At 35.1% G+C, this 23,041-nt stretch overlaps 1 protein-coding gene across 1 annotated transcript in view; it reads left to right on the top strand.

Annotated features, from left to right (window-relative positions):
- Nucleotides 1–1,505: 1,505 nt before the first annotated feature.
- The window catches only part of LOC135081454 (fibroblast growth factor receptor homolog 1-like), a 97,304-nt gene continuing 75,768 nt past the window's right edge, over nt 1,506–23,041 (top strand). The window contains exon 1 of the mRNA XM_063976150.1: nt 1,506–1,704. The gene's annotated coding sequence lies outside the window, so the exon portion shown is untranslated. The remainder of the gene's footprint in view (nt 1,705–23,041) is intronic.

The following is a 23,041-nucleotide window of genomic DNA, read 5'->3' as shown; positions in this document are numbered from 1 at the left end:
ACTTGTTATGATTATGAAATACCATTTACGGTTTACGTACTTTTAGGTTTCTGAATCAAGTGTCGAAACAACGGAATCGTATTGTCTGTGTACAGACAACGACGAAAAATTTTTACCTACTCAATACATAAACTTAAAATTAATTATCCACGATACTTTGCTGTGTCTTTATCTTGTAATTCATTACTATTTCTTGCTTTTTAATTTAATTTGTCCTAGTGAACGAATTATATTGAAGGAACAATTAATCAAATTATTACACACCATTAAAGTCACGAATTCGCATTTACGAATTCATACGAAATTGTAACAGTAAAGTTACAAAACGGGTTACATCTATATTCCCGGCCTGGTTATTATACAGCCCATTAACTGCTTCATGGAAGAGGAAGCCGGAACAGCGAGGATCTTCCACGAAGCAGTAAGAGGCACATCACACGATGCGTTGCGGCGGCAGTGCGACGCCGGAGCGCCGCAACGCATTGTGCAACCGGCTGCGTTGCACAATGCGTTGCGGCGCTCCGCGTCGTCTTACATAGAAATATCTGTAGCGGGCACACGAGCGGTGCAGCGCCGTGCCGTGCGATAACTGCGAATTCTTTTTGGGTGCGGTGCCGCAACGCATCGTGTGCTTTGGATCTAAGACACAGCGGAGAACTGTGCTATAGGCATGATATACTACTGCCTTTCTCATTATTTTGTTATGGAGAGATTGTTTTTCTATTCAGTAGAGTTATTTATACAATTCTGGGAAAGCGCGTTCGATTTTTCATTCGAGAGATCCGAGAAAAGCCATAAGCTTCGTCTGTAATAAAATCGTTTCTCCTTTTCGTAACTGACTCATCTACAAAATCACAGCCAAGTCTAGGAAACGTAAGTTTAGTACCTTATTTTGTTGTGTGTGAAATATCCTTCGAGTAAGTTTTACGTTACAGTGAAGGTAACATTGTATAATACGTTGTTTTAAAAATAGGTCAAATGTTATCGAATGGTATCTCCATAAAATTCGAATCAAAACCGTTGGCAATGAACTTGTAACCCAAGGCTAACAGATCTATTTTGACGAAGCACTCTAAAATATTCGATCAAGACTGAGAGATTTAAAAAATAGTTGATCATAAACCAAAATCATGTAGCGCATGAAATATGCACTTATGATCATCAAAAATATCAGGGCATAAATTACGAATAAAAATTTTCGTACACTTCTAAGCATCCGTTCCGTCAAACTCAAAGAAAAACATAAATAAAAGCCAAACGGAAAGCAAAGAAATAATTAATCAAGCGACCGAATAAATCATAGTGCACCGTGCGTTACGCAACGCGCGCGTCATTGCGTTTCCCATTTCCACCGCGACATAGCGCGCGAGCGAGACGGAAGCACAACAAGCCGAACGCTTTCTAGGGCGGAGAAAGAGACGGCTGTATTGCCCGCGCGCCGGTCGTAGCGCGGGCGCAGCTTCGCTGAAAGCTCCGTTTCAATTTCTTCAGTCGTTACTCGAGCGTCGCAGCGTGCGGACGTCACCGCGCTCGTTCCAAACCGCGATAGCAACGCGTTTTCGTGTTCGGACAATCCTAGTTCCACTTTATTTACTTGTGCTTGTGCATCGAATTTTTGTGAACAAAACATTTTTGACAAGTTACTTGTTGTGGGAACGTATTTGCGGATGCCAGTACGTGAATTGTGCACATTCCGTGTATCTGGTAAGCCGATTTGTGTTTATTTTAAGATATAATTAAATTTAGAACGGCGGCATATTATGAAAACGTAATTAGTTTCATATTGGACGTGACTAACGTTTCTCGGTATTGTTTTCGGCGATTAGAATTAATTATAAAAATGTGCGCGAGTTAAAAAACGCGCGGGAGGAATGATAAGAACGTGTGTAAGATTAGTCACATTTTCCCATTAAAATTAACTGGAATTCCGATGTTTATCGTTAGCTGTATAATTTATCAATGCCGTTATTTTTTGCGTCTCAGCAAGTACTCATTAAAATCTTAATTTGGGGAACGATTATTTATTAATTATGTTTGACTAATAAACAGTATTGATGTTAACTTACTAGGTTTAACTAAATACTGATAGGTAAAGTAATAGCTGTATCTTATTTATTTATCTATACTGTGTAGTTAATTGATTGACAATAGTACAATCTGTAATGATTTGATATTGCAGTTGCAGAGTAAACGCAAGGGTCCCAAGTTAGATTCTCTATCGAGTCAAGTTTGTGTCGCGCGCTTTAGCTCCCGCCAAAACTCCATTGACTGACACCATGTATCGCAAGAACTAGCATATTGTACATTTGGGGGCCATACTGGTGTGTTGTACGTCCCGCCAAAAATCCGTTGACTATCATGTATGTATAGGACTAATATTTTTTGCGCCAATATATTGGTGTGGCGCTGGCGACCGTTTGTCACTATAAAATCGGCAATCCTCTTAACATGTCGGAATTATGCAATGGCAAATCACATAACATGACCTTGTGTATAACAAAATACCTACATACACATGGAATGATCAATGTCATCTTGTAAGAACATCTTCAAGAAAGGCACATTAGCTTTTGTTCATAAAGCAATTAGTCCGTTCAGTCAGTTTCGAAGTCCGGGTCCATTGTGCCGGGACTCGAACCCGGTCCCTTTAGCATTCGGCGCGCGCGCAACACGTGGCAAACAATATGTTTTTGTTGCTTTTCGAACAGCGCCGGGGATGGAGTAGCATGTTCTTTAAATTATTTGATTAAAATGTAGATAGTTTATATATTTTTAATAAATTAAAGGTAGTAACGTGATTTAAGGTAAATAAAATCAGCGTCATAGTCTGCATTTTCTTAAATAATGGTAAGAGCAAATTCAGCGGGACAGTCCATACCCAAGAAAATAGCAAGTGTTGGTGCAAAAAAATAAGGTAATTAATATACAAAAACTGATATGATTGATCTAAATAAAATACATGGTATCAAACGCCGGTAAAATAGCTGCTTACTAGAATATAGCGATAAATTACTTACCATCAGGTGATCCGTCTGCTCGTATGCCTCCTATCACATAAAAAAAAAAAATAACAAATTGTTTGTTTACTACTTAATTGTCTTGTTTACAAAGGCCGCCGGGCGTCATTAGACACATAATTATACCTAGTGGTTGTTAGGCTTATATTAAATTAAAGTTAAAAGCCAATTTATTAAAACGTCTAGCGGTGTTTTAAATACTTACTAGACTAGACTAAATGACGACATTCCTTATGATTGATTCATTAATTAAATGAAAATATTTACTTATCATTTCACTTTCATTAATCCCCACGTAAACATAACTTGTGAATTTTGCCGATATTCTGTCAATATGTTTACCTTATTTTGTGTATATGTATGTTTTATCTTAGTTTACTATACTCCTTGTATTTATTTTTCTCGAACATCTTGAATCTATATCAAAATCTATATCAAACCCACATTTTACTTTATAGAATTTCTTTTTTCAAAAAAATGTAATGTTTAAACCGACTCCACGGCTCCCAAGGGTGTGCCAGGCCCCGTGTGCCGCACGTGGTCCGGTGGTCGACCGGAGCAGACGGCTCCACTGGAAGCTGGCTTTGCTTGGTTTTACTTAAATCCACACTAAATTATGCCATTAATGCACAGCAGATGACTTCATTACGGACGCTGCTTGTTGCTCTTGGAGATTTGCTTAAACTTCATATTAAATAATATGATTTGACATTTTCAATATAACAATTTATCATTTCAGCATGAAATTGTTGCACTAGCTTTATAGCTAGAGCTTTTTCTCGAGACTTTGTTGGCGTACATTCGGATAAAAAGTAATTAACTAGCTTACATTTGATTCTGATAGTAATAATTTTAGTCAATAAGTATTTACTTACGTTTTTAACAGCCTGAAACAAAAAAGAAGTCAAATCAATAAAAGATTGACAGCCCTAAAATAGAAGTTACAAGTTCGCGAATTCTCGTCATCGGGCCCAAGCTTGCTTGTATGCTTCATGAAGATGTTTTTAGCCTTGCACTGAATTGTAGCTGTCAATGTCACTTCCCTCAAACTAGGTAACTGTCAAGGCACATTCTAGGATGAGAACAAGAACAATACACATTTCCCAATCATCACCGCATTAGCCTCATCTTCGCTCCAAACTTAGACCAAAACTAATGATTAATGATCCGTCGACGGACGATGACAGAAAAAACCGATTACTGGGACAACACTAGTCGTTCGTTGCCCCTCACTATTTGGGTTAGTTTACATATCCCGGCTTCCTCTGTTAATATGTGGCACGCGTTATTATAAGCCATGTTTATGATTTAGTGAAATACCAGATGGAGTAGAGGTGTTGCGATTACCGTCGCAGCCGAATGTTTGGGGGCGACCTAGAAGATAATAATGTTGCGGCTGACTCAGATTCTGGATTTTGTTTCTCGCAAGGCGATGCGTACGCGGCGGCATAATGAAGAAAGCTTCTTTTTTTACAAAAAAAAAGTAATTTATAATAATTTGTATCTTTTGTATGCTTGCTTACTTAGTGCTAAATATGCCTGAAATAAATCAAGCTCTTCAGAGACCCTTTTTTAACATATAAATAAGTTTTATAGCTATTTTGCTACTGCGATATTTTTTTCAACATTTATTTGCGAAACATTAAAAATAGAATCCGTAGTTGGAAACATTTCACCACCACGAGTAGAGCCACGTCAGAAGGCTAGTCTTGCAAAGGTGTGAATATTGAGCGAGATTTTTTAGTCGTGTGAACATTCCGTCACAATCGATATAGTTATTAATAATGTGTTATTTATAACGAACTCTGTCTGGGAATAATATGACAAATACAGGCGTTAGGTAACATCAAAGAATTATTAATGGCTTTCTCAATGGACCCGATAAATCAATTAATTATTAATTAATTGCTCACGTTAAAAATATTTGTATAAATGACATATTTTATTAGAAAAGTCATAAAAAATAAGGAGTTAGTACCTAGTTGCAGTTAAATCCACATCTCATCCTCAGTTATTATTATGGCCTCGAAAAACTCTGACATCAGTGGCTATAAAATAAATTCATTTTAGATGTGATTTCGAATTATCACTTGTGTTCTAGCATTTATTTCCTAGAAAAAGTATGTAGATACGCGAATCGATAACTTTTTACAGCCCACGGCCACGGGCCACGGTTTTAAAGAAGACAACCCCCGTTCGCAAGTTATAACCAAATGAAATATTATAACAGCGCTCGCGCCAGGATGCATCTCATTAGTCCCAATCAAATCAAAAGCTCGCCTTCAAAGTGTGGACACAATTAAACAGATTACCCAATGTTCCGAGTCGTAAACCTAATTCAATTGGCGTAACCCATCTCTAAGAAGATCTTGACTCACGAAAACATGGATTATCCTTTGGTGTGGTTAAAAAGATAGAAATGAAAAATATCTCAAGAGTTGGTGTGCGACCTAGAAGTTTGTCATGCAGACGCAACAAAGTGAAATATTTGACACATAGGTATTATCGATTGAACTGACAGCTTACAATGATCATTCTTTTACAGTAATATCGATTCACTCCTGAAATAGATTTGATGATGTACTGGGAGATGAATCGTTTGCTATTAAAACTTATTTTTATTAATTCTAAGAATTTTCAAAAGTAAGGAAACACGGACTCCTGCCAAACCACCGGCCCGGGTATCTAGCTGTGCTTTATCCGTTAAACCGTCTATTTCAGCGCTTTATTGGACAGTAAAACAATTTTTCCAGCCATGCCGCATTTGCGGCTGTAAGTTTATGACTTAATTTTCCTCTGTAGACTGAGAAACATCACCCAGTAACATAAATTGTACAAAATTAAGCAACTATTTATGTAAAATAAAAACAAAAAACTATCGCGATTAAAAACTTTTTTCAAATTCTCAAAATAATGTAGCGCCGCAAAAAAGAATAGCATCAAACGCGTAATTCGAATTTCGATCGCGATTACTTTTTATTTCATTTTACATTGTTTCATTGTCGCCTTCGATCTATTTTGGTCGGCATTCTATGCGGCCAGTACGTTCCTTCGCCCTTTGCTGTACTAATTCTACAAAATAATCATCTGCTGCCAGTTACTCAAATGTAGACTTTATTATACTTTGTAATTACGTGTCCTTTTTATGGATGGTTTGCGTGAATTTGGCGATTCCTTGAAAGGATATTTAAAATGCTATTTTTATATCGTGTTATTTTTGTTTTAGGTAATTGTCAGTTTATTTTTAAACCTGGTATTAAACGGTTATTCATTTAACAACGTTTAACTACACTTGGATAAAATCAATCATACGACGTAGTAACTTAACTGTATTGGAACTATGTAAGTTACACCTGAAGTTTGTCTAGAAGAGTTACTTTTCGACTTGAACATTAATAAGTATTAGTTATAAAGTTATCAACAATTCCCATTTAAGTATATCTTTCTCGGACACTATTGCCTAGCTCAAGACTAGTTCTATGCAAATTTTACAAGTTCAACGAATTTCCTTGAATTGATGAACGGTGATCGGACAATTTGTATGTACGAAGATGCCCGTCGCATTAGTTTTTATTCTGCCGATACCTGGGCCCCGTGGCTTGCATAAGAATATATGGCCATTTCACGTTATGACATACTTAGACACATGTCATTATGCTCTTCCTTGTTCATAAAACTTTATTGGTTGCAATGTGTCATGTGCTTTTGTAATTCATTGGAGCCAATGATACTAAACTTTAAACCACAATGCTATGCCAAATCAAATCAAATCAGATCAAATCAGTTTATTTGCGTGAAAAGTGGTCTGCAAGTTCTTACAATATTAAGATGTCCGCACAGTCCACCAGAAGCTGGCATGCAAATATTGTTAACATTATATTTATAACATTAAAAATTAGTAAATTACATTTTGGTTTTTAATGCCAATCTGTTTAGATGCAATCACTTCTATAATGCTGTTAGTAATCATTTGAAATGGATATTTTAAGATTACGTACGTCTGATTTAACTTCTGAATAAGTTCTTCAAGGACACATAACCTAATATTTTAATAAGTTGCTTTATAACTAGCCAACTACACAGTTTATGTGCTTATAACAAACAAATCAATAGTGTGTGGAAGCCACGCCAATTAATATTTTCTCTACGCCTCTGGGCTTCCCCATGGTACGAGCTAGGTGTCAATAATTCAAAATGTTAATTATTTACTGCTTAATAAACGGACATTCCATGTAACATCAATTATGATTCGCTGCAAGTGTGTTGCTATTAAAAATCTTGCGACGCCTTCGCCCGCTGAAGTGGGGGTACCCCAAGGTAGTACTCTAGGACCGTTACTTTATATGCTATGTACGGATGAGTTATCATAGCTAGGTATTGGCAGGTTAGCAGGGTGCCATATCCGCCGATACATCAAGACTTCCTACCACGTTGCCAATGATAAGGCGGAAACGATAGACGTGGTTACTATCAACTGACATTTACACTTGGCTTTGTTGGATGAGTCATTGTTCATTAATAAATTATAAGAGATAACGCGTGTCTTGTTTACTCGTATGTGCTAGGAATGCAATTTGTTCGTTAACATATGTTTATCATTAGGAATGCAAACAAGAAATTAGAGTTGTTTTTAGAAAGCCACATGATTGTCAAGTATGTAGTTGAAGCACATGTTATTTTTAGATATGTGCTGCAAAGTGCTTTATCGTTATTGTGATTGAATATGGTTATTGTGATTGAATTGTGCAAAGACAGTTTTCTCGTACTTATCTTCTTTTACTGTGAAAAGATAAGATTAAAACAAGAATGTATTAAGTTCCTTAGAAACTTTAACCTTTTCTCTCATTATCTTAAAGACTTAAATCATTACAGTAATTAGTATTTAAATAAACACAAGTGTTTAATGCCACTTTCTGCGAAATGACATCTTAAAAAACAAAATCTATTGTTATTATGTATTTCTTATTTGTATTCTTCAGTTATGCTTTTGAATCTAATAGATTTAGCTTCAATAAATGATGTGTTTGATTCTTCCAGCGTTTTCCGTTGAGTATTCTCTTCACTTAATGGTTTTCAAGAAGCCATTACACCTAAAAGGCAGTAACTATTGTCGGTACCACGAAAGGTGATATCTCTGGTGCAGCCATCAGGGGTCCAAATGGCTTTAATGGCGTGTACGTCACGAGTGCATATGACGTAGTCACTGGGACATTACATTATTGTTCTAATGCTTTTTAAAACTCAATGGGTGGCATTGCCTTCTAAGTACCTTAGATATCTACTCAATTGCTGTCTGGTATAGGTCGGTTACAACCTAGTGTCAAAAAGCTTCAAATTCATAGCTTTCGATCTGAGTTCTTATAATCCATTTATTTACCTACTCGTGATCCTGTTACTTTTTTTTATTATGTTTATTTTGACTATTTTCATAAATAATAACTTTAAGAACACGTCTTTATTCCAAATTACAGTTACGAAGCTGGTAACATACTGCATTCCTAATTGCATTATTGCATACTAAATTGGCTTAAACGATTCCAATCCGATTTACTCTAAACAAACAGTGCTCATGAAAATGAATGATGGCTAAACAGGTCAAGTGAGCCCGGGTCCAATCGCTAGTTAAGCCGCATTAAACCAAATCGCCCCCAACGACACCTAACTCGATGGGACAAAACGCTCCCATTGTCTCAAATCACATGAGTGCATTATCTTCGATTGTCCAGATAACACTGCGACGCCACAAAACGGAACGCTTCTCTCAAACAACACCGCTCTAAATTTAATCTTACAGTTTGAGCTGCAAGATTGAAAGTCGCGTGGGTGCGCGTGCGCAGCAAGTGTCATTTTAGTTCCGAATCGCGTTCGAGACGCAATAAATTTCAATTAAGATCGCCGACAGGGTTTATGACATTGTCTTACGGAGGAGATTTGGCTAGGATCTGATTTGTATTGCTGGACATCTTTATCGGTAATTGCGCAAACGCGCGAAATCGCTTTGGATGAAACTTAAATCAAAATCTTGTTTTATGTCCGATGCATGAAATTATCTTACGTCTAGTATGTCATACTGGTCATAGCTACAAAATATGTTTTATTTATCAGTCCTAACTAGATTAGAAGTACAGTAGTATATCTTGTGAGATCTTATAAACACTACCACTGAGTAAGCTAGAGTCAACAATTTACAAATACGAATTTAAAATAATCTGAAAAACTATTTTCAAATCGGATCATTGGCATATTGGAGGATCTTTGAAGAAAATACATTGGAAGCACCTGAGTTGCATAGTAAATCAAATAACAGTAAAGTACAGCGATAAATCAGCACAAAACAAAAGCACAGAAATGTAAAAAGATTGGAATTGCATTTACGACTTCATTATATGAAAATCGAAGGCTGATAAGTGATTATTTGTGTGATTATGCTGGGAGGCGCGACTTATGGTCAATCTACGTACGAATGGGCGTCAATTGACAGCCGATGCGCTGCGTTAAGGTTATTTATCGGCGGGATGCGCCTGCGCAGCGGTAGACTACTGTGGCCATGAGTCTGTGGAATTTGCGGATACTAAGGCTGGATTGCACCATCTTACTTTAACTTTGACAAACATCAGAAATCTGTCAAACTCCATACAAAAAGCACCGGTTATCGTCATACTTACCGTTTTTAGGTGGTGCAACTCAGCCTTACAGTTTGCTAATAAAAAGGTAGAATTGAAGATCTAGTAATTATTAACCGTCAGAAACTTCCAAAAAGGACTAGCAATACTGCAGTTAGAAGTCTTTAGTTTTCAGATTTTTGACCAACGTGCAATTACAGAATTTAATGACTTTCAATTTCATTGCTTAATTTTTCTTTACTAAATTATAATCAGGATCTTTATCACTTCAAGACGAAGGCAGATACAGGCAAGGTATGTAGGTATCACGTGATAATAATATTAAGCTTACAAATTATTTAAAGAATTATCCTACAAAATTGTGACTGTTGGTCACATTACTAGCCATAAAATAGCATACACGAGCCAATGGTCTTCCTCGGCGGTCGTTTATTAGCGCGCTGACATAACACATCGTATAATGAAGGCTCGACAAGGTGCGCTGATGAAAAGCCTGCGAAGGGACAATTTTATTTACAGCTACAACTCAGAAAGGTTGGATCAAAAGGAAGTTATTTCGTCTGGAATCCACCGAGACAAATCGAAAGAAAATGACGATTAAGAAGGTTGAAGTCTTTACAACAATTAATAAAAGACTAACAAAAATGATAGCTAGCGATCAGTAAGGTTCGAAGTTTCTTCTATTATAGACAAAGTTTATCAAGAACAAACATTAAAAAAAGAACTCCTTATACGAGCTTATGAAAAATGCTGTTGGTGGAAAGAAAGTAACTTGACATATAGCCTCTTGCACTGGATATAGTCAAGGGGCATCGTGTGTGGTTAAAGAGTAATTTAACGACAAGCCATTCAATCGTTAATGTATCAGCGAGCAAATCAAACATGTCCATAATGACTAAAACCATAAAACATCTACAACCGTCGTGACAAAATAGAGGGTCAATTTTTCCATTATGTAGCCTAATCGGTCGCCTTCTATCAAGTTGCCATAAAATACGATCGTTACAAAAAGGATATCATAATTGTCAACACGGCACATTACCTGTGACATAATACAAAAAAAACAATCTTCAAATTCTACCCACACTTGATTAATATTTCTGTGCCAGCTTCAGAAATCGTTCTTACTTCCTCGTACGTGAAGTGCATTTATTGACTATATCCTTTCCTCTTCTTGCCTATGAGTCGGGTGGTAGGTGCGAGGGAGAGAGAAGAAACGTCTTATTGCAGTCAATCATCTATATTCCTGGTTGGTAATATTATCGAAGCTTCCGGTCGGAGTCGTTGACTTTGGGTTTGGACTGGCCACTACTGGGAACTGTTGAATTGAGCTGAATGATAGTATTGTGTGTAAAAGTGGAGAGATTTGTGATAAATGATAACCCCACTGTTGAATACCACCTGTATTTCAAGATTTCTAGTATGTCTGAAAGTATTTTTTTACTGCATCAGCCATCAAGATTAGGGCGCGCGGCTGAAATTTGAAGGTAGAAGCGAACCGCTTGGCACATATATTTCCATGGAAACAATAAAAGATGTAGGTTGTTAGGTTTTTCAATGGTGAATTAACCTTATTGGATTAAGACTATTGCTAATCCGAAGCAACCAAAACTGCGATCCTATATTTCATTACCGTATGAAGTTGTATTTGACATAATTTATCTTAAAAAAACCAGTAATATTGGCATTACCCAAATACATTGAAGCAAGTCATGATTCATTTCTTCAACATAGTATACTCACATTACTCATACAAACATACAATACAGCAATATTTATTATAAATTATTGAGTAGGCGTGGATATTGACTTACGGTGATTTGTGAGGGCAAAATTGTCAGCCGAGTCTATTCCTAAATAATTTATTGCTTGTTTTCAGTTTGGAATACTATATTCATGTATGTGATCTCTCTCTGACTTTGCAACAACTCACTATCATTGCTATTTTTGTTACTGTGTGATATATTTACCGAAGTAATGGCTATACATGGGTTTTGAGATACAAATATTATACACATTACGCTAATTTTCCGATTAAAATAATCGAAGCAATTTACTTAGCATCTATTTTGTGATCTGTCTCTAGTAAAAATATAAGACTATCGCATTAACCGAATTTACAGTAAAGAAATGACACTTTTATATTAAGCAAATGAAAAAAAAACGTTGGTACACTGACGGACTTATGGGATATTTCTTTAACACAGTTTTAAGAAAAGGCAATTATTATGCCTTCATTTTACGAGTGCGCACTTGTACTACAGAATAGTCAAGTGCTAGTGATGGGCCAAAGCTCATTTCACATTATCCAAGTTCATATAATCATGAACATACATAGAAAAAAAAAATCATACAGCCGAACATAGAACCTCCACCTTTTTTGAAGTCGGTTAAAAACTCGGTTTATTTTACTGAATTTCATCGAAATTAATGACTTGCTAAATAGAGAGCAGAAGTGATGAGTCCAGTTATAACTAACTAATTTATTGGTGTAAAAAAATCAGAATCCCACATTAATATACAACAACGATCACTTTTTCTTAAAAACGATTGAAGACTGATTAAACTCAAAATTCCGTGCAGACAGCAAAGCCAAATATTTGCCAGAAGAAAACACATTCGCCCCATCACTAATAAGTACTTGTTAACTATAAAAATAAAAGTCCGTCGTGAGTAAGTGTCCGTCGGTCTGTTGTCTGGTGACTCTACAATGCGAGCACTCTATCGCGAGGCTAGTACACTGGAGTACGCAGGACAGAGGCGTGTGTAGAGCCGACAGTCTTTAAATTTTGGTAATGCCACACAAACACAGTACGTAGTACTCATACATTACCTATTATGTAGAACCGTACCGAACCGAAACCGTCCATTTAGCGTGAGGAGCATAGAACAACTTCTTTTAGAGAGAGTCAGTGCAGTTGAGACTAAATGGATGGTGATGAATTTGAAATAGTAATAGTTCTTCTTCTTCCTCGGCCCCTCACAGATGAGGATCGCGACCACAAATAGTATGGTTAGAGGTATCGAAAAAAATCAGCGCCTTCCGTTAATAAAAATAAACAAGATATACTTTAATATGTCAAATATGTAGAGACATTAAGCGACAAACGCTCTTAACTTTATTTCTTGACTCTCAAATAGGTATTATTATAAATTTTCAATATATTCAGTGACTTGTAATGTGTGACGTTCGGGAGACACAATAAAACAGTTAGATGTGCGCACTGTAGGTTTATTCGTAAGAATGAAGATTATCCTAAGCTTATATACTAGTGGTTTGCCTAATATGGGGAAAGGATGCGTACACACTACACCTCCCCCCTTTTTTTTTGAGAAAAAAAAATGATAGTTTTTTTTATTTCATTAAAAAAATTATACAATACAATAATAATTTTGATTTTTAAATTAGCAAACCAAATTAAATTTTGTAAATTCCAAATATGTATGTTTATAGACACAATACTAATATTTCATTAATATGATTGAAATTATATTGATAAAATACATTTTCAAATTGGCTCAATTCATCAAATTTTAAAATGCAAATGAAATAGATAAAATACTCTATAGATGTAATAAAAAGCTGTCTCAGTTGAACATTACGATTTTTAGAAATGATAAAATCTGAATTTTACATTGTTGGAATAGAATGGTATATTAAAAATGTTGATTTTGAACATTATTAGGTTACCGTTTTGTTACATCGAGATTTTAACAGATTTCTAAATAATTTCATCACAATGTTAGCCAAAAAAATTAAAAGCCTGCTGCATTTGAACCTGAACTGAATTTCCAATAAAATAGTAAAATAATCAAGTTGAAATATAGGCAATTACAATTAAAATAATTATTTTAGAGACTGTATAAAGTATACAATATAAAAAAGTTAGTAGTTACATTATTGCATTACTAAGTGATTTTGTATAAATTTTTACTTTATAAAAATTAACACTAAAATGATTATGTACCTATGATATGATATATTCCAAATTAATTTTACATAACAATTACATTTTTAATGGTTGGAAAAAAAATTATAACTTTTTCTAAATTCACCTTGCCAAAAATTGTACATTGGTTATTTTAATAATTTAGAAGAAGTAATGTCGTTATTAACTGATAAACCAAATCTTATATTGAATTGCACATTTATGTAATTTAATTCAAATTAATAATTAAATACAAATAAACATTGAAATTCACAGTAAAATAAAAAATAATTTCACATGAATCATTAGGTTGTCATTCAATAATAGTCATTTCAATAATTAATTTTGATAATTTTGAATAACATAGTTACAATTTTTATTTTTATTTAATTAGGCTACACAAACCATCATTTTATTAAAAAGAAAATTATTAATCACTATGCTTAACTAAATAAGACGAAGACGAATCATTTCATTTTTACAAAAGTTAGTAACAATGTAATTGGTTCTCATAAAATTAAAAAAATCATAAAATATATGTTTTGTTTTTTTTTTTAAGTTTTATGACCCCATTTTTTCATGTAAATTGTAAAAATAATCCCAATGTATAAGCTATAATTATTTTGTTGTAAAAATACTTTACTACTAAATTGATAAAAACATTTTAAATATTTAAGTGTTTGATTTCATAGATATTTAAAAAAAGTGAATGAAATGGCAGAAACATTCCTTTTTAAATTAATACTCTTCTTTATGATATTGGTTACTTCATGTTCATATTGATTTCCATCATAGTTCCTCATAAAATTTCGCTCTCAATAAGCCTTATCCTTATCAGATATCCGTTACATACTCATAAACATAAGTTTAGTCATAGTCATTGTCTTATAAGATCATTTTTAGCTCGGTCATTTAACTCGTAGCTTATAAATAAGTCTTCATTAGGTACCTTTTATTATCATTTGTCAATATTCATTACACAATATTTTCACTGGGCCGGCCCCTTTTTTTTATAAACTTTCATAATATTTGGTACAGTTTTTTATTTTATTTATAGTGGACTTTTAATTATATTTTATTAGACATTTAGTCATTTGCTATGCATAGTCTTATAATTTATAGGGACATGTTTTAAGATCTTTATTTATTTATTTTGATCTCCAACTATTTTCACGGAGAGAAGCTCGTCTGCACCATGATCAAATGAAGGATCTGTACCCTACACTGTACCTTGTACCATTTATTTATCTTTATAAATTATTTATTATTTTATTAACGGGTCCTCTTTTAAGATTTTTATTAATCTCCAACCGTTTTCACAGAGAAATCTCGTTTACACCGTGATCAAACTGAAGGATTCGACACCGTTTTATACCTCATACTTCTATCATGTCTTTACATACTTCTATCATCTTTGTCACAATATTGTCTTTAATTTCTCATTCATTATTCTATTCACTTCAAACTTGCTATCACACACTTTACTACTATCAAAATGAATCCTATAATATCAATGATGTTGTTTAACCTTGGGTGATCAGTCCAATGTCATAACAAAACATTTTTACTAAAGTATTCCCTGCTTCTCAAATTCAGTCTAGTCAGTCATACTACAACCTATTTTTCAATCGCATTCACAACCTCCTTTATTTTTCTATATTCAATATTTGTAGGTGTAACTAATGCACTCAGTTGGCACAAAAGATATTTAATACACCCGATCGTCACACATTACATGGCCGCAATTCGGTCCGTTCACATTTTAAATTTTATTCGCGAATTCACTTTTTATTTATTTAATGATTGATTGATTGCGCAGCGCTGCCCGTAGGCAGCACTGGCAGGGTCGCCATGTAATGTGTGACGTTCGGGAGACACAATAAAACAGTTAGATGTGCGCACTGTAGGTTTATTCGTAAGAATGAAGATTATCCTAAGCTTATATACTAGTGGTTTGCCTAATATGGGGAAAGGATGCGTACACACTACAGACTCTACATTTGGTAACAATTTTTTATTGATTGTATTTATTTGTTTCAGGTAAGTAGCCGAATTAAATTACCTTCAAAATGCGGTTCAAACGAATAGATAAACATTAAGCAAGTGGTAAATATTCAGATTCAGATGAAGAAACGGTAAGTGCAAACGAATCTTAATATTTTTCTTGCACAAATTCGACTCTATTCATTTCATAGTAATCCCAAGACAGAAGTCTCCCCTAATCTTAAAACTTGCGCCTGCGTCTGATTCAACATACAAAGTGATACATGACCTTTATGGCTTCCACAATAAGGTTTACAGCTTTACTTTGTCGTCTACTATACAAGGACGTTGTTCTACAACGTTGCATTGTAGTTGTTTTATAGGACAAGAGGACAAGAAACAATCACGTTCTTAATTTAAATTGCCAAAAGAAATAAAGAGGACACAGAAAATAGAGTCTAGTAAACATTTTGTTTAGTTAAAACATTGTTTTTTTTTTGTTAAACATAAGAAAGTTGTAAACAGATATTTGGACCTGTAGAATCACATCGGTACATGCATTCATATAAATCGTATTTAGTCATATTATGAAGAACAAGGATTTTGATTTGTGTTGTTTGAAAATACTATGCAGTTGGGTGCTCTATGAAAGTGGTTCGCTACTTTTAGCTACAGATACTTACGATAGAAGAAAAAAAATCTTCCACAGCTAAAAACCTAGCTGACAAATGAAAATAGCAGTTCAAAATCCGTTAGTCAAAGCATTAATAAAGCTATGGCTGCTGAGCACATACCAGTGTAACAAAGACACAGTTGCGATATAATCCGGCACAAATATGTCGCCCGCACACCTTCGACACAGTATAAGGTGTGCAGACGTGAGCCTGCTACTGATGAGGAGGACAGGGATGGATTGAGGGCAAGTTAATGAGGAGCAGAAGGTTTGGGAACAAAAAATGTCTAAATGCTAGCTGAAAAAATTCTAATCAGTCTGTCATACTGAGTTACTTGCGCTGCTTCTTCTCAGCACTGGCCCATTTGTTGTCACGAAGCAGCGGTAGGCTTAAAGTAATACTGAGACGCGTAAAAGAGCTTTTATAAGCCCGCTTGCAAGTGAATTTGAACTCATACCACACTTTAAAAAACCGAAATAAAACTAATATTCTTCAATTTGTGTACATAATTAAAGAAAACCTTCCTAATGAATTTATTAGTGAAAATCGCAAGAAAATACGTTCATTAGCACTTTAACATAAACTGTGGAAGACTTTGCGAAAGTTGTATTGTATGTACTTTATACTGTAGCCAGTCAATTGTGAAAAAAAATCTGTTAGTTTCTCTAATTTGTAAAGTCCTACCTACCTCTAATACGCCACTAAGTCCAGCCCTGGTGGCCGCGGGTCGTACGTCGGTAGCATACCGTTAGGGCAGGACTCCAGGCTGTTAATTGTCAGTCTTAATTATCTACTTTGTTTTACAAGAGTTGTCGTGAGCTAGCTAACTTGTAGCCAGAGGCTTGTACGACAAGTATCCTCGTGTTCTGACAGCATACGAGAACATCGTGTAAGTAGTGTTTTGGATGTCGTCTTGTCAGAAACTTTACGATTAGGTATGATTAGGTAAAAAAATATGTCTATGCATTATTAAAAAGTAAATCCATTGCGACACTTTAATACCTAATAAGTACTTATCTAGTTTTTTTGAACAATCGCCATCGCTATATCAATTAAACTGTTTCATAAGACTTCCATTTTTTCTCGCCTTTTGTACTTGAGAGAACTTTATCCTAAACTTTCAGTTGTACCAAGGCTGTTGATTCTTTCTTCAACTAGTTGATCTAACAGTGGTCAAGTTGCAAATCCTCGATACAACATTATGAGTTCCAGCGGTGTGGGAACACTGTAAATGCCATTGTCAGTAAAAAAAAGTTTGTAGATGGCACAGGTTAGATTTCTTACAGCTTTGTCGCCGTCAACACTAAGGACGGCAATCAGCGGCACAAATCGCCGCATTGCCATGCGCCCGCGCCGGCGTCTCTCGCGATTAACACGAATCGTGTAGCTGTAGGGAATGCTAATTGGTAGGGGTTGTGTTTTTTACTTTGACAACTTGGTGGTTGAGAAATTAAGATGAAAAAGGTTTGCTATAATGTTGAAAATCTGCCTACAAGAAATAAAAAAGTTACAATAATGCCGTAACGCTGTTTACGTTGACAACTTTGTCGTAAAGTAATTTTGTACATGAAACCAAAAACTAAAATTCAGCGCATAGTAAAATTGAAATTACATAGTTCATTTCAAGCCTTGGATGAAATGAAATCATTAATTATTTGTATCTGCATTGCATTAAGTTAATCTTTTGATTAATTTTTTTAAATTCAATATTCTACAAACTTGATTTTGATATTTTCTTGAGAATTCTTGTATTCTTCTAATGTAACTAATAAATGATAGTGTAAATCTAATGACACCTACTCGTCATTGTCAAGGGACAGCCCTATCCAAAACATTGTCAACTCGGGCGCAGAGTCCTAAAGTTTGGCGTCGCGTCCGATCGAATTGGGGCATCTTCGACTGTTCGGCTCGCTGCTTGCTTCGGAGTCGTCACGTCGCGGTAACAGTAGTTTTCAATCGAAGCATTGTTTTTGCATAGTGATGTCTGAATGTCATGTGTTTCGAGTACGACAAGCCTAAAACAAGAACGTTGTAGGTATCTTTCTTGGAAAATTTTAATGATGGACAAGTTTTAAAATGGTTATAAGCCGAAGTACTTAAAAAACTAAATACCAGGAAGAAATGTTATAAGTAACTTAGCACAATAAAGATACAAATAAAAATATCAAGCCATTTTCAACAAAAGCTTCACAAAGTCACAGGTAAATGTTTATTTCCCCAGCCTCCACTTAAATTTCTCTTATTTTAAGCCATTTGCAGTTTTTTCCTCAAAGTACAAATCTCCGAAGTGCATAAATTGGCGGCAACACCGCCATTGTCGAGATGTTATCTGCGCGTGCGCTACCGGCGCGACTCTATGGGAACGCGAATCGGAATAGGGACGTGCAAAAAGCTTATAAATTCTCACAAAATGGATTTAAATGCTGGGTTTACTTAAAAGAAAATAGTCTAATAATGAAAGAAAAGAAAACACGTTTTAGTTACATATCACTTGATTTTGAAAATGGCTCAGGCTCTTTGACTCTTTGACCTCTTAGACCTTTGGTTTCTGGTAGGTATTTTTTAATATTGCAGTTTTTTGCAAGTAAATAAAAATAGAAGAGGAATGCACAAACAAATTCTCTTTTCTGTAATGTGTCAAAGGAATATGATAAAGGTGTTTAATCTTTCGCATAATCTTCTTCAATCTTCAACAAAAAAGGTTTTAAAAGATAAAATCGTGTTAAAAATTGGTGTTGACAGATCAATAATTTTGACATCATCTTTAACGTACACATTTTCGAAGGATCTCTAAAAAACCGTAGCAGTGCCCGTAAACTACACACACGAGGGTGGAATGAATGATGCGCGTGCGCCGATGGGATCTTTGTTCCTTTGTGAGGCGAGCGGGGACGGGGGATGAAATATACATTAGTACACTTTTACTTGTGACTTCGTATGAGTTCGGGTGTTGCGAAGGAAAACAATGGAATAAGGGAAGTGGAAGCATTGCACGAACAGCTTTCGTGTAGATTGTGACAAATAAGTCAAGAAAGGGACGTGACCCGACAAAAAAGGGAAAAATGTATGGAGTTGTAGCTGCCCCAAGCTCATGCCAGTTGTTTTGTAAAATTTTGCAAAAGAGGTGTGACAATAGTTACTGAGCTTTTCTCAGCACTCACTGGTCTGTGGGCCAAATGATGTGGGAAAAATTATGTGTTATTTTTCAGTGAAGCAGTGGCAATAGTAACGGAAAAAATATACACTGGGGCATGTAACAGCACCCTTAAAAAGCCAGCCCAGAAAATGACACATGATTTTAATTTTAATTTATTCACCCTAGAATTTAGTATTTTACACAAATATGTATGTATAAACGTAGTACCTACAAAGCGTCAGAGAAATTGTCAACCAACTTGCTCATATGACAATGTATTTCAGCGCCACACAGCAGCACAGTCATGTGTTCGTAGCCTAACTAATAAGAATTATTTTTATCAACTCCTGATTCGCAACAGACTCGTAAATAATCCGCGTGGAATCGAGATCATTTTTTCAACGTATTTGCGCGCGTTGAAAGATTCTCTGTTTGCAGATCAAAACATCGGAGAGGTCACCCGCACACATCGATCAAATTAGCTAACGAGGTCCAGGGCTGCCAGTTGTTACTTACTAAAACATAAAATGTACTTTAGTTACCTTATTGTGCTATCAAACGTTCAACTTGAAAAATAGCAAATTGATTGTCTATCAGGAAAAATATAATGTTATGCAATAAAAAGATTAATTTTCCATTGTATTGTAAAACATCCGCGTACACGCACATAAAAGGATAAAGGATAAAGGATTGCAAAGCTTTTCGTGTTTGGCAGATAATTTTAGAGTTTCAGTACACCACAGTAGGTACCTATTTCTAGAACATTTAACAAAAATAAAAAAGTATGTTTCTTTTATTTTTTGGGCCAGTGATTCCAGTCAAAGATTGTTCTCAAAGAAGATCCACTAGTAGTAAAAAAAATTGGTTGAGTATCAGCCCTATTTAACCACTACTGCCCACCGCTCCCGCTAGTTAGCCAATCTAGATTGACCCACATACAACCAGCTATTGTTTACCGCACATATCTCAGTTCGACCCATTTCGTCAAATATTTGACCGGGACCATCAATTTTGAGCAGCCCACCTTTGAGAATTAATGATTCGATAAGTAGAGTACCTACAGTAAATATGAAAATGTATCAATTAGTTACTGTCGGAAGAACTTTACTTAGGTGTGCCACAGTCTGCGTTTTTGAAGTCACTCGGGATACTTTTAATATTTTTAGGTGCTGCAAGGGTTTGAGTCTTTTCTCAAGTTAACACATAATATCTATAATAATATATATGCGCTGAAACATTGGCAGATCCTAACAATAATTTAACAAAAGAGATTTTTTAAATGTACCTAAATACAACCACAATATTTTTTCATAATCTTAGCTGTCGTAACTTCAAAAAGCCCAAACTCAGTAATACAACCAGCGACCAGAAATCAGTAATGAAATACATTTGATCTTACAAAAGTGTTTGAAATCAACATTTCCTCGCAGAACCACCATGAGGTTCCGTAGTTTCGTAACCCGACCGTTTGAAACCCCATCAAATTCCCGGCCTGTGATGTGGGGAATAAACCCGTCGGTCGGTCCGTTAGATGGTATTTATGACTTTAGGCTTAGACTTGATGCTGATGGTATCGTTTTTACAACGCCTTCATGTGCTTTTCACATTTTTCAATCGACAGAAATATCTTTTATGTTTATTACTTAATCAACAATCGATGGGGTTTACATAGGTATGTAGACCCCGTCTTGACAAACAAATTCTGGTGAGCCAGATGGTACAAAATTTACGCAGTTTCTAGTCGAGGCTTAGAAATAGTGTTAATTGACGTGCGTAGATAATGATGATGATGATGAAATAAAATGATATGGCTAGCAGAAAGTGGTATAGTGTCAACAGACAAACGACAGCTTATGTCTGCTCTAGCACCAGTATCACAGCCAGTATCTTGGCGAATTTTGCTTGAATTTCGAATTAGATTATTCAGTCTATAATTATTTCCGACTCCGTCTCTATTTAGAATAAAATTATTCACTAAACGCTTTGAAATTAATTAGAGATAAGACGTTTCTCTCAGCGCCGAAGAAAGTGGAAAGCATTCGGTCTACCGTTGCTATTTCTCTTATCTATCATTTTAATAGTCACGACTCCGAGTCGTGATGGATTTTCGAAAAGGGGAATTGTCTAGACAAGAAAATTATCCTTAAATTGATGTAAATTAAGATGTTTGTTAATCATATCTTGAAAACTATGATTATAAGATTAAGGAAGTAGGAAAAGGAATGATTATTAAGTTGTTGCAGATGCCTAACATAAATTATAAAGTCCAACACAAGAGTGATAGAGTAAAGCAATAAGAAAAGAATTATTCGCATTGTTAAAATTGTTACCAATGGCTTGGCTTCAAGGTATGAAATTAAATCGAAGAAGGCCAAAGTTGTTTATAAACTGAAATCGCAAATAATCTTTGAACTCCAAACGCATAACAAAAATCATAATGAAATCTCAAGGCGAGCAGAATTTCGGAATCCCGGGAAAAACCATTTCGCTCACAAAACGGTTGTAAAAGTCTGCAGGATAGAAGCGGCGGAATTATTCGCCTGCTAAAACTGTATCAAAGAGATTGCGATTACATACGTGACCTTAGTGTTTTTTTTTCTGTTTTAATGTTTTTCATGCAAAGGTCAGCGATAAGAAGTGCTTTTGATATCACACATAACCAATTTTTTATTTACGTCAATTTTTTTCGTAACTTTTTTATATTTTTCTAGGATTGTTTGGGACCAATGAACGTCAAAACATATAAATAGCTCTGATCCCGTTTTAACTCTATGTAACTTACTATTCATCTTTTATAATTCATGAAGCGGTATTTCTGACCGTGACTGCCATAAAATAATGCCAATGGCATTTAGTGATATCATAGAAAAATTCCGATTATAAAATGAAAATATAAATAAAACATTTCAAGAATTTATAATTCCAAATCAAAGCAGTAGAAACAGCACATCGTGTTTAGATTGACGTGTCAGTATACGTGTCTACATACTAAATGATGGATACGGAGTAAGATTTGTTGAAATCAGTTGCGCGAAAGTACTCATTACTGGTGTCGATATCCGTTCTCTATGGGATGAATATTTATAAATTTAACAGGCGTTTGATAGACTGGCCATGGAATACTGCAAACCCTGATTTACATAAAGGAGTACACTCATTTGATGCGAGCGCAGTCGTATACTTAGCATGCTGTCAGTGTTATATATAGAAGTCCGAGAAAATCGTCGAAACACACGCTCTAGCGAATGTTTACAAATGCGGGTAAATAACGATATTTGCACTTCTGCGAGTACGAGTTAGTTGACAGTAATTAGGCTTTTGAAGAACTTACACTTGTTAATTAAGTAAGTAAACTCGCATGTAGACTTAGTTCTGCTAAAATAGTTAGTGTACGAGCAGTAAACATTGATAAAACAGATTATTCAAACAATATGAACACAAATTAACACACAAATAAAATAATCACCCCAAATCTACAGCCAAGATACCAGAAGATAATACTTTTGTAACGTAGGATGATAAATAAGGAAAATGGGTAAAAGATTTCTCGAAAACTGAAATAGAGCTATTAAAAATGTTTTAAATGATTAATCACTACCTACGGATTTGCAAATTGGACAATATTTTCTTGGAAGCGATTATTTCAATTCAACAATTGCAAATTTAGGCGAAGGCGATG

Source organism: Ostrinia nubilalis, chromosome 20 (genome assembly GCF_963855985.1).
Source record: "Ostrinia nubilalis chromosome 20, ilOstNubi1.1, whole genome shotgun sequence".
Classification (NCBI taxonomy): Eukaryota; Metazoa; Arthropoda; class Insecta; order Lepidoptera; family Crambidae; genus Ostrinia; species Ostrinia nubilalis.
This window is presented reverse-complemented; position numbering and strand designations above follow the sequence as displayed.